General features: G+C 38.1%; 1 long non-coding RNA gene across 2 annotated transcripts in view; it reads right to left on the reverse strand.

Annotated features, from left to right (window-relative positions):
- LOC142361133 (uncharacterized) overlaps positions 1–12,338 on the reverse strand; it is a 47,993-nt gene that overhangs the window by 12,785 nt on the left and 22,870 nt on the right. The window contains exon 4 of one of the 2 annotated variants that reach the window (XR_012763662.1): positions 2,215–2,350. The exons of the other annotated variant lie outside the window; for it this stretch is intronic. This is a non-coding gene — a long non-coding RNA (uncharacterized LOC142361133). The remainder of the gene's footprint in view (positions 1–2,214; positions 2,351–12,338) is intronic. 2 annotated transcript variants of the gene reach the window in all.

Below are 12,338 nucleotides of genomic sequence, written 5' to 3' on the forward strand. Positions count from 1 at the left end.
TATCTAAGCAAGAGAAATTATTTCAGAATAAAGTCACTTGTAATTAGAAAGAAATTACTTACAGGAGGGAATTACTCCAGAATAGCAACAGTGAAATAGTTATTCTGGGATGGTTATGCAAGCCAATTTCACAATGTAGCCAAAGCACGAATCAACAGAATATGCCCAAAATGCAGCCTTTTACATTCTTGAGGCATTAGATAAACTACAGCAATGAAAATGCAGAGAATTCATTGAAGTCCTGTGTCTGGATGGCTGTTTCCCATGCTATTAGATATGTTTACAATATCAGTATCATAATTTTATCATTATTTAGTTGTACTGTAATAAGTCCAGAGACTTGAACCAGGCCACTCAGCTAGGCAATATTCAAGACTTGACATGTCATTCCCTTCCCAAAGCAACCAGGGAAACCAGGTAAGTAACAACAGAAAAGCAGTAACTTCAAAAGGTGCTCGTATGGGGAGTTGTCCCACTGAAGTCAAAGGTTTTAGGACTGAATTTAGAACAAAATTTCTTTTGTCCTTAAACAATAGCTTTTCCCTTATTGCCCATTTCTTTTTTCTCTGTCTGATTTCATCGTGAAGACACAAAGCTGAATTTGCAAAATCACAGCCATTTCCATGGCAACAGATTGTGATGTTATGATGTCCACTGCTGGAGCAAACAAAACAAGTGATCAAGCTGTCGGGATAAGGAAGGAGTAGGAGCAATTTATAACCATAAACTTCATTGCTGGTTGATACCATATCCATTTTGTAGACATCCACTCCTACTTCCCCCTCCCCAGGCCATGATTCTTTACAGAAGTTCAAATCATGAGTTAACGGGCTGATCTAATAAACAGTAAAATCAACAGAAAGTCTGCCACTGTTTTTTTGGAACTGGATTGGACAAGAGAGCATGCCACTATGAATGTGATGTAGGTAAGTAGTAGTATTCTTGTTTAAAGGTATATAAAATAATGTGATGCCATGTGATTTATCCAGCATCACGTACTAGATCTCTGAAAGATCAGTCATGGGACTCATAAATGACAGAATTCTTGTCCTATTTCTTAATAAATTACAATCTAACATTCTACTGACTCTTCAGATTTGCACCGGCCCAATAGGATGAATTCTACTTAGACACGGTGAGTTTCTATTTTCTTTAGGAGAGACAATCCTTTTCAGTATTACGGGGTTAAATTTAAAATTTGATTTAAAGTTCAAGGTTAAACTCACAGTGAAGTTCCAAAAAATTAGGATAGAGGAAAAAAAAAAAGAGGGGAAAATGAATTCTGCTTCCTTATATTAGCAACTTATTTGACCATAGCATTATTTGTAGAAATATAAATATTATCTTTCTAACTATGGAACTCAGTTCTGCTGCCATTGAAGCCAATGGAGATTTTGTTTCAATCATCCCCACTGTCAGGTTTATATTTTAAAAAACATTTCATTATAAAGAGATATATATTTTAAAAGTGCCCCTTTGATAAATGGCAGCAGCAGAATGGAATCTTTGAATAAGCTCTTTGAAGCCTGCAGTTTTATGAGCTCAGTGCCTTCAGAAGCTTCTAAAGTAGTTATAGACAAATGGAGACAGCTAAGGCTTTGCACGCCTACTTCAAACATAAGTGAGTGACTAACATAAAATTGTAGTGGCCATTAAAACTTCAAAGGAGAAGTGTGACCTGAATATTACTTGTCATAGTACAGGGTTTGTTACTGGAAGATCTGATCAACTTTTTAAATTATAGTATGGCCACCAAATGCCAAGATCATGACTTAGATAAATTATTCTGTCTCAAACGAATTTTATTCCTGAGATTTCACTTATGATATCAGGGAAAGCAAGCGCTAGCTGAATAGTCGTACAATGCTGGCTCCCCCTCCTTGCTTCCAGTTCAATCTTGTCTGCATCTTGTTGAAGCTGCTCTACTCATAATCTGTTCTACCTTCTTCCTACCTCTCATGGCGTCTTTGCCCAGAATGCCTCTCCTTCTGCTGCAGGCCATAAAACTGTCCTCTTTTCTTACAAATTCCTCTTCACAACTCACTTTTTCCCCCAGTATTTCTTGAGCTATGACAAAACATTCTAGCCATCCTACAGACACAATCATACAAATACTTATGACAATCAAGAAGATTAAGAAGTCACTGTTACCAACTCAGCTGTTGGTTATCTCCCCCCATCAGAAGTGCGGTAACTGTGTGAATTGAGAATTACCTTTGAAAAAATCAGTGATCCAGTAGTCTTGCATATATTTATCTTCCCATTCTTTGTCTGCTATATGTCATCTTTTTCTTTGTCAAGTCCTGCTGTAGCTCCCTTAGAGTATAAGGTCCTCAAATGTAAGGACTTCCTTAATTATATTAAAGAAAAAAATTAAAAATATGTGTATACATACAGTGATACATAGTGATGTTAACATCTTAACAGTTATGGTTCATTCTCTGGAAAACAAGAAGAAACTAGAGAATTTGACTGATTGACCTTCATATATATGGAGAAGGAAGATAATCTGGTCTTTTACTATTTCTTTAGATCTCAGAACTAATTGTAACTTTTTATAGATCCTCTGTTTATGGGTAAAAAAATTATGACCTGTATTTTATCCTATCTTGGGCTTTCAAGCTCACTGTAGTGAAGATATGCGGACAATTTATTTGCATGCATAGCGCTGGATGATAGAGTCCAAAAGTTATTGCTTACTACTCATACAGAAAGATTAAAAAATATGTGGGAATGCTCATTACTCATCTGCAAGGCTGACATTTTGGTAGACCAGTCACAGGGAGTCTGGAAATATCAAACAAAATGTACACCAATTGTTATTGAGGGTGACATTTCATAGAAAACAGTCTGGGAATGGCTGCTGCAGCCAAAACTAACTTTCCAGAATCTGCAAATCTTTCATTTTTAAATATATTGTTTAGAAAATTACATGACCCGTGGTTGCATATACCATTTTAAAGAAATACGTTAGGAAGCCAAAAATATAGGAGGTATAAGTGGTTTTGAAGCAGAATTTAAGGCTTGTTACTGCAGACTTTGGTTCCATTGCTGCAGGAAGCTTTCAAGGTCCGCAGAGGGCTCAAAAAAGTTTTGAAATCTGCAGTCCCCAGTTTAGAAAATATACTGTCTTTAGAACAAAATAGGACCCTTCTGTCTTCAAATGAATTCTTAGCCACTCCCATTAGCTGTAAGAAGCCTTTTAGCTTTCCAGAATATCTGCAGGAATGTCAGTCATAGTTCTTCTAGCTACAAGCAATGATAAATGGATGCATTTCTCTTATTGTTTTAGCAAGCAAGGTTCCCTATAATTAGGAGAATTCAAATGCAGGTGCAATGGCATGAGTCCCTAAAACTGATAAAGAATAGAGAAAAGTAGATTAGACAAAACACTCAAAATACCAAGCTTTTCAACTGTTTTATTAATATAATTTGTGGATCGCAGCAGAAAGATGACTGTGAGTTTGATAAGCTATAATGTAGAGTAAGCATTATGTTATATTTGTAATAAAATAGTACTATAACTTTGAAATATTATTTTAAATGGTCCCATGTGCAACTCCTAATTATTACATTGCCGTCAAATAATCCTTAAAACCAAGCTGTAAGTTTCATGTCCATTAGTCAGAAATCGATCTCCAGAGTTAACACAGATAATATAGTAGAGACTTGAGTCACTAAAATCACATTCTTACCATATTTAAGAAAAGGGAAGAAAAATTTAAAAAAAACCCGAATTCATGATAGAAATTCCATGAGACAAAAGCAACAACTAGCAGCTCAGAGCAGCAACTACAAGTAATCTCTGAAAAGTACTTTCATGGGGCAAAATACAAAAGTCAGCCCCTGTGGCTAAGTGGTCTGAAAGTTCCTAAGTAAGAAGTAGGAAAGGACTCCATGATCGAGGGGGATTTCTCTTCTTTGTCACTATATTTTCAATTTTGCAGCCAAGAAGCTTATATTCTCCTTTGCTAGAACTTCTGCATTATTTTCAGAATTTGGTTTGCATAATGTCAAGAGTAAATTCAGATGGAACTGGCAATCACAGAATACGTTGTTGCTTATCTAGAAGAAACCCCAAATCTCTGAAAATTAATCAGAAGTAAGCTTAATTGCCCCTATGGTATTCTGCCAGGAGGCAGTTTCATGGCTCTTATTTACAAATATCGTCTTCAACGGAAATCTGCTATAATGAATACAAACCAATGGCCTAGTAAAAAGGATGCAGCAAACAAATGGACCACAATGTTGACTGTCCTAAGTTTCACAGAAGACAGTAAGGCATCAAAAGAAAAGTTAGCAAAAAATGCCCTAATAAATTACTGTGGATTAAGAGAATTTTGCAGGTAGTGGGAACTCTTTGATATTGCTCAAATGAGAATTTGTTTTATGAAAGCACAGCTCTACATACACAAATGCATTATAAATTAGTTTCTAGCATTTTCACAGGTCCTTCATGATGGTATATTTGGAGCAACCTGCAGTGACTAGTCCAGCAGAAAGTGCTGAGAACCTAAGAATTGCCATCCTGGACTGAATCAAAGGACTCTTCTGTAAGTTTGTCTCCTGACAGTGGCCAACAGCAAATGTTTAGGGAATAGTAAGGATAGGGCAAATACAGACAAAAGTAAATTCCCCTTAGAATGGCATTGGTGATCTCTGAAAAGACACTTGGGGAATTGGAAGAGAAAGGATATACACACTCCACTTATTCATCAAATGTATGCTCCAAAGAAGGTACTAATGTCCATGCAATTGGCTGATTATACAGTTGCATTAAAGATATTAAAATGCCAATAGTAAGCTCATGGAAATAAATCAACCGTCAGTAAGCTTTTGCAGAACAGGCCTTTAAATTATAAATTCTTCAAGGTGTCTGTCTTCCTGACTGCAAGATTTCTGTTGTGCTCTTCTGTTTGTTCTATAGATAGCTCTCAGGGCCTGAACTCCTGAATGCTTTTTCCTGAATGCTCTACTGGGTACAGAGCTGGCAGTGCAGAAGTGAGAAGTATTCCCATTTTCAACAATCAGCTACAGGCTTACTCCCGAATTCTAATAACCTCTCTGGAAACTGGAGGATCAGGGGCATTGCTACAGAGTAGTCTCTGCACTTCTTCTTCCCCTCTGCCCCACTCCAGCTACCACTCTACACTACCCAGTAGCATGTTTCAAGGCCAGGTTGGACGGGGCTTTGAGCAACCTGGTCTAGTGGAAGGTGTCCCTGCCCATGGCAGGTGGTTAGAATGAGATGATCTTTAAGGGCCTTTCCAACCCAAACCATTCTATGATTCTGTGATTCTATGCTTCATTGGAGGACTACGAACAGACGCTTGGCCATGTCTATGTCTGTCTTAGGGAGTAACTGCAATGAAATTTTATGGAACAGTGAAGATACCTCCAAACTAGTGTTTTCCAGAGGATCCCCATGGAGTAGAAGCAAGGGACAACACCTGTTCTCTGGGTCTCACATTCATCCAATTTGTGGCCCTTTTGACCTCCTTCCTTCTCAATGTAGGAACCCAAGAAGAGGAGAAATAGCACCACATTTCATTGGCAGCATCTATTTATGAGAAACAAGATTTTTTTATCTTAGGAATATCATATATCCTAAAGTTAAAAAATTACTAGGAACCAGCTATCAGTTTCAAGCATCCCCTGAGAGTTACTGCTTTAATAACAGTTAGCAGAACCTCATTTTTTTAAATCTAGGAAGTAACTGTGTTATTTCAATCAGTCACCACTCGACACACCTATCCACCTCCTTCTTCTCATGCCTGAAGAACAACTACCTCCACAAATGTTCATAATTAAAGGAATTTTCCATGGAGACGTGTACTTTCCAGATATGTAAAGACCTATCTTCCTATCCTTCAATGCCCTTTAAAACATTTCTGTATTCACTTAACAAATATCATGGGCGTTATATTTATATATATGTGTGTATATACAGACACACAAAATCATAGTTATGTAAATATACATACAGATAAATGTACAGAGATTGCTTGAGATGCTTGCTTGGGCCATGAACAGTAGCTCGTGTTGATATATAATGAAGCACCACTAGACAGAACAGTCACTTGTGGCAGGTAGCTAAGAAATTTCAATAAAGTAAACTCTCAGTATTATCAAAATTATACATTTGGGGCTGTTAGCATGGCCTAGAAAAAGATGAGGACAGGCTCATCTCATTAAATGAGAAGAAATAGTGGAATTAGCTTGAATCTAATTACAAGCCACACTATCTAATGTAAAAACATGACTGTTTTTTCACTCCCATTCATTTTGGCTAGTAATTAGTTTTGGCCTCTAAAATGCCACCCTTTAATCATCCAAACACAGATGTGATTTGCCGTGCAATTTAATCTTGCTTTAATGAAGAACTAATGGACGCATCGCAAATTACTTTCCCTGTTGGAGAAAAATTCTATTTCCTGCTTTTCAAAAGATCAAGAGTATCTTGTGATAATAGCCCAAGCGGCCCTGGCAGCCTCGTCGCACAGAGCAAACAAGCTCTTTTACTCAACTCCCAATTCAATGGAGAAAAAGAGGCTACAATTAGCAACAAAGCAGGGGAAACGCGGCATTACAGCCGAATCACTTTCTGCAGCTCAACCCCCAGCAACCACTGCCTTGTTAGAGCCAGGTCTAAAGTGTCAGGAGCGAACAATGTGCTGTGATAAATTACTCTCTTCAAACAGCTGCACTGCTAATTTTCAATTATACACACAAATGGCTCTCAGATTGGAAGAAAATGGAGTGCATGGGGAGAACAGTAGTAGATTTCTATGTTTGTTTGGTGGTGAGTGTGGAGGCGGGAGAGTGACATCCTGAAAAGAAAGCTGTAGCATGTGGAGTCGGTATTTCAACACCGGATGATCAGCCCTCCCAAATCTTACAGAACCTGGTAGCTTCCTTTTCACATCTCTGCTAGGCTGAAGGAGAAAAAGAAACAGAACCGGTTAGATCCATTTTCAGAGTAAAAAGCTTTGACTGTTGGCCACATCGGTAGCCTTGGCAGCAGATGCAAAGAAGCTGAACAACTTGGAGACACAGGTTCAGATCCCAGAAAAGCTGATTCCCTTTCTCAGCTTTTCAACAGAAAGGCAGTGGATTCCATGTACTTCTTTAATGGGAGATGTGCTCAAGTATGTGAACCCATGATTCTGTGTGGTCACTGAACATATGACGTGTTTGGCAGCAGCACCAGTTTCCCCATAATGAAGGTAAAACTCATCACCGTACAATCAACCACTGTACCACGTCCTGATGCTGTTGGATTCAGATGACAACTTGTACAGAACTTACATGGGAAAAGGTACTAGCAAAAACAATGAGGAGTAAGCAGTTGGGATGAAAAATGCAATATGGAGGTGCAATTAGGATTACTGTAAACAAGATGTGGCTCAGCTTCAATAAATTACAAAGAATTGACAGTGATTTTTTTCTTGCCTTAAAAAACTCTAGTCCCATTGAAGTCAACAGGCATACCTGAATTTGGCTCAATATAATAAAATTTTCACTGATGCTTCATCATGATTGGTTTTCTAAAAGATGGGGAACAAGTAACAGAACTCTACAAAATCAAACAGCTTGCATCGAGGTAGAACAATCAGTTCAGTATAAGTTTTTCAAAAAAAGGGAAAACGTTGCTGGTTTTCCTTGCATTGTTTTGCTTGACCTTAATTTTGATGAATGACAGCACTCGGGGGTGGGAGGGGAGGTAGGGGTGGTTTATAATTTTTTTACCTGCCCAAACTGAGATAACTTTTAAAAATGGCTTTTTGAAGATTTGATACTCAGATATCATGATTTGATTGTTGCTATCAAATTTGATGTCCAGAAATTTAACATTTCAAATCCTTTCAAAATCTTGGGCAATTTTTACATTTTCATAAGGCTAGAGAGAGAAAAAGCAATTTTGGCTGATGGGAGGAGGGAATCTACAATTTGAAAATGGCAATATGTTGCCTAAACTAATGACAAGGTTCCTAAAGTCCTTTATTTGTAGTATAGTGTCGGCCATTTGCCAAAAGTGGCCACTAAGCACAGCTCTCACAAAGGCATAGGAGAGAGAGGGGCCCAGTGGATAAAGAGAACCATGCAAAGGTAGATTCTCAGCTACTGTCAGTTACTGTAGTTCCTTTGATTTCATTATGAAGCAACAGCACTGCAATTTATGTACTTTAAAGTTCTGGGGTTTTTATAATGTTTTCTCTTTGCACACCTTCATTAGCTTCACACTAACCCCAAATTCAGACTGAGTTTTGAAAAGATTTTATGGTAGTTACAGTCCCTAGTACCCTTGAGACAGTCAAATAGGACATACATTATTAAAATGTTTACGGAAAGGGTTGGCAAAGTCATCAGATTTGTTTTATAAATAGCTATCATTTCAAATTAAATGGCCAAAAAAAATCTAGTTGATTTTAATACTTTTCAGCCTAGCCTTTTTTCTACTTCCAATAAATGCTAACATTGTGTCTCCTAATTATAAAGCGCATTACCATACAAAAAGGATTATTTTTAAATTTAAAAATGCCAGTCACAATTTAAAATTACTTTTCTCAAATATGGCTCCTCAGAGAAGCTAGAGAGAGAAGAGAAAGTGAGGGGGGCTGGAATGAGAGGGGAAGAGAGAGAGGATGCAATATTGAATTGTAACAAGACACTTTTATTTTTTTGCTGAAGTGGGATTTCACTCCCTCTAGTTTATAATCGTTACAGAAATTTAAACCTCAAACCATTTCAGTCCAAGCTTATACTAAGCTTGTTAGCGGTTTCTGATGCTGCATATGATAGTGCTACAGCATTACCATAAATCAGCAGAATTAACTATGATCTTCAGAAGCATGCCTGAAAGTGGGTGACAGAAGTCTGCAATTTGGTGCTCTGAATATTATGATAACATTCTATATTAAATGTTTATAATCTACTTAGAGCTGAGCTTCAAGTATATTTTATATTTGTGCTTTACCCAATATTAGAAATCATGGGCTATTACGGCTTTCCCTGCCTATGCTGTTTGTAATATCCAAAATTAAAGAAAATACAAAAACACAAGGTGAGCAAGTTTGTTTTCCTACCTACGCAATGTTATTAAGTTAAAGTTTACCTACAGGTTTGAAAATTTAAATGCACCTTGCAATAAATATACTTTACTCCTTTCCACTTATATATAAAATAATCTACAGCACTGACCGGATTTCAGAAACTCCATCCTAATACAATTTACAAACTCTCTGCTGGTGTTGGAGATACAGACTCAATTTTCCTTCCAGTCTTCATAAAAGTAACATATCTAAATTATTCATCTAAGAGTAAATAATGACAATGATTTGCAGAGAGCAAAATCACAAACTCAACAGTTTTGATAGCCAGTACAAAAATCAAGGTTGCCACATTACACAAAGAAATGTTCTGATCCTAAGCAAGTATGATGCAAAATTTAAAAAAATGCAACTGCCTGTACTAGGTGGGGGATCCCATTTCTTCCCTATTCCAATTGCTATCCTCCCAACTTAATAAAAAGAGAATCGAGCAGCTAGTATTTTCCTACATACATATGTAATTACAACTGGCTGCAGGATAGCAGGAGTAGATGCGCTTTTATCAGAATGCCTACTGATGAATACAATAGTCCTGCTGCATAAACAGTCTTGAGAGCCAACGAACGATATCCTAACATAAATCAATGTATTTCTGTGCATCCCAGCAAAAGTAGGTTGAATTTGCACCAGCCAATAATCTAACTTCATGACTTTTCAAGTAATTCTGAGCATGAGCTACAAAACAATGCTGGCTTTGTTGTTGAAAATTATGGTTAAGAGCAGCTTACTTCAGTTTTTGACTACCAGAAATACAAACTAAGTAAGTGAACCTGCATTTTTTTTTTTCGCAAAGGACCACATCCACACAAACATCAGCAGGCTGAACTTGCTGTGCTAGTTATCAGACATGGAAGGTGAGACAAGGATACCTGACAAATTTTATTGTGTAACAAGATAATTTAATCTTGATTTTAGAAAAGTTTTGTAATTAATGGACAAGAAAAGCAGAAGCTAACAAGTCCATTGTTTCTGCACCATCTTTAGGCCACAAATTGCCTACCATCCAGAGAGACAAGTGGCAAACAGAACCAAAATACAACCTCCATAGTGTGATTCCTGCGTTCTTGTGTACGCCCGGATTACTAGCACCCTGCCCGCACGCTCTCACACACAGCTCACAAGGCAGGTGACAAGACCAACGGAGACATGAGGAGTGGGTCATGTTGGGGGCTGCTCTAAAGGTTGCTCTTTCAGGGCACCGTAGGGCAGCAGCCAGGAGTCTCAGCCACTCGCTCTTTCTGTAAGTAAGCACATTCACTTCGCTCATACTGAGCTGTTCAATACGCACAGGGGCTTTTTATGATCTCAGAAATGACCTCACATTGCTGCTGGAAAGATACAAAGAACACCGAGCAACACAACTTATTTGTTAAAACATTGAAAAAAAGGGAATTAAAGGCAAGTATGTCAGAACATTGAAAAATAGTATTCAGTGCCTTGGGTTGGTAACTGCTGAAAAGGAAATTATCTTCTGCAAAGATCGCTTCATAAATTCTAACACGGCACGAGGACCTATTGATCGCTGTGTAAGTGCTGGGTGCGCAAGCTGGAGGTGCCTAGAGACAGCCTAGCCAGCTGCTCATCCTCTCTCAGTCCTCTTGTTCTTTCACCCAGGCATGCCCCACACTTGCCTCTAACAGTTGTGAAATTTTGTCTAAACTTTTTCTGCTACTGATGGTGTTAAATATAAGCCAAAATATCTGCCTAGTCCATGAATCTTCACCATGTGCCTGGTCCATCCATAAGCAGTGTATTTTCTATTTTGTCTGCTCAATATGCTCTCAGATTTCCCGCCTGTGCCGTACACTCCCCACTTGAAACCGCACACAGGCACCCATGGGTTCAAATGGGCTGGATTTTCTCTTTCTAGAGCCATACATGGTTAAATCGTGCTGATTTTTCTGTGGTTCAGCGCCATTACAATTAGCAAATGACCTTGAAGGTGCAGCTTCACCACTGTTTAAGATGAACTACGCCAACCAGAAAATAACTGCACCCCATAATATATGGCAGGTAAAAGAGAAGAAAACACAACCTGTTCTTTCATTACTTTAGTTCCTAGACTATTTTGAAGGCTCTTTACATTTTTTTTTTTTACTCAGAATACACTGAAGTGTAGATGAGCATTCCAGCAAGTTGGTTTGCTGTAAGTTTTATTAGAGCTTTTAAGTTTCTTTAAGCTGCAGCATTTTTCAAGTGAAGGATGAGAGCAGGGATTTACCCTCACGACATCGACTGAAATATATTTTTTGTGCTAGTATGAAGACTACGAATTAGCATTTTGTGATGTTCCTGAAATTAGAAGCCCCATGAACTAACCATTTTATGATATTTATGCTTTGCTTCATAATGCATTCTCCACAGATGAATCAAAGGGCCAAATGCAATTGCTGTTGTGAGATAATAAAGCATGAAGTGGTGTGTTTGGAATTAAATTTACATAAGACGAAAGATGGTGGGAAAGTTTATGATGACAGCAACAATCGGAAAGCGTACTGTGGTGCTGGCTTCTCAGAAACTGCTGAACAAAATACCGCATCATGAGCATGAATAATTAAAGCAGTATCTGGGGATTCAATCAATTTAAAAAGGAAGAAGAAAAGTTTTCTAATATTTTTCTTGAGTTTTATGATCAGAGCTGTGTATAGGACCTATATCAGAGTTATTTCCCCAAAACAGTCTCATAACGCTCTGTAGCTTGCTGGTTTTGTGTTTGTCTCTGTCTTAGAGATGTATTTTACAGTTAGCAGAAGGTCTGTTGGATTAAGCTAGGCAGAAACCTGCACAGAGCTCCTGGATTCAGATGAACCTACAGTTTCAGCCTTTGATTTTTCATGTTTCTACTCCATGAGTGTCCCTGACCCCTCTCTGCTGCTCCAGAATGTCACTGGAAGGAGGCAGCCCCTACCTTGCAGAATATAGTCATAAGTGTGGTACAGGAACTTCTGCCTGTCCCATTGCCCAACGCTTTGTGAGCCCTCAGAATGGAAAAGCACACAGTAAAAATTTGTATCGTTCACGTATTCAAAGTACCTCACAGATATTAATAAATTAGTATCCCTCTTACCATCACATCATAAGTTCCATCTCATCCTGCTAGCACCTAGGGGAAACTGAGGCATGGAGAAATTAAAATTTTTCTAAACCAGCTTTTCGCTTTCTGGAACATGTGAGGCATCTGGTTTTGAAGGCTTTGCATGTGTGCAGTTTTAAGCTGAAATTATTTTC

This window comes from Opisthocomus hoazin, chromosome 4 (genome assembly GCF_030867145.1).
Source record: "Opisthocomus hoazin isolate bOpiHoa1 chromosome 4, bOpiHoa1.hap1, whole genome shotgun sequence".
NCBI classification, from domain to species: Eukaryota; Metazoa; Chordata; class Aves; order Opisthocomiformes; family Opisthocomidae; genus Opisthocomus; species Opisthocomus hoazin.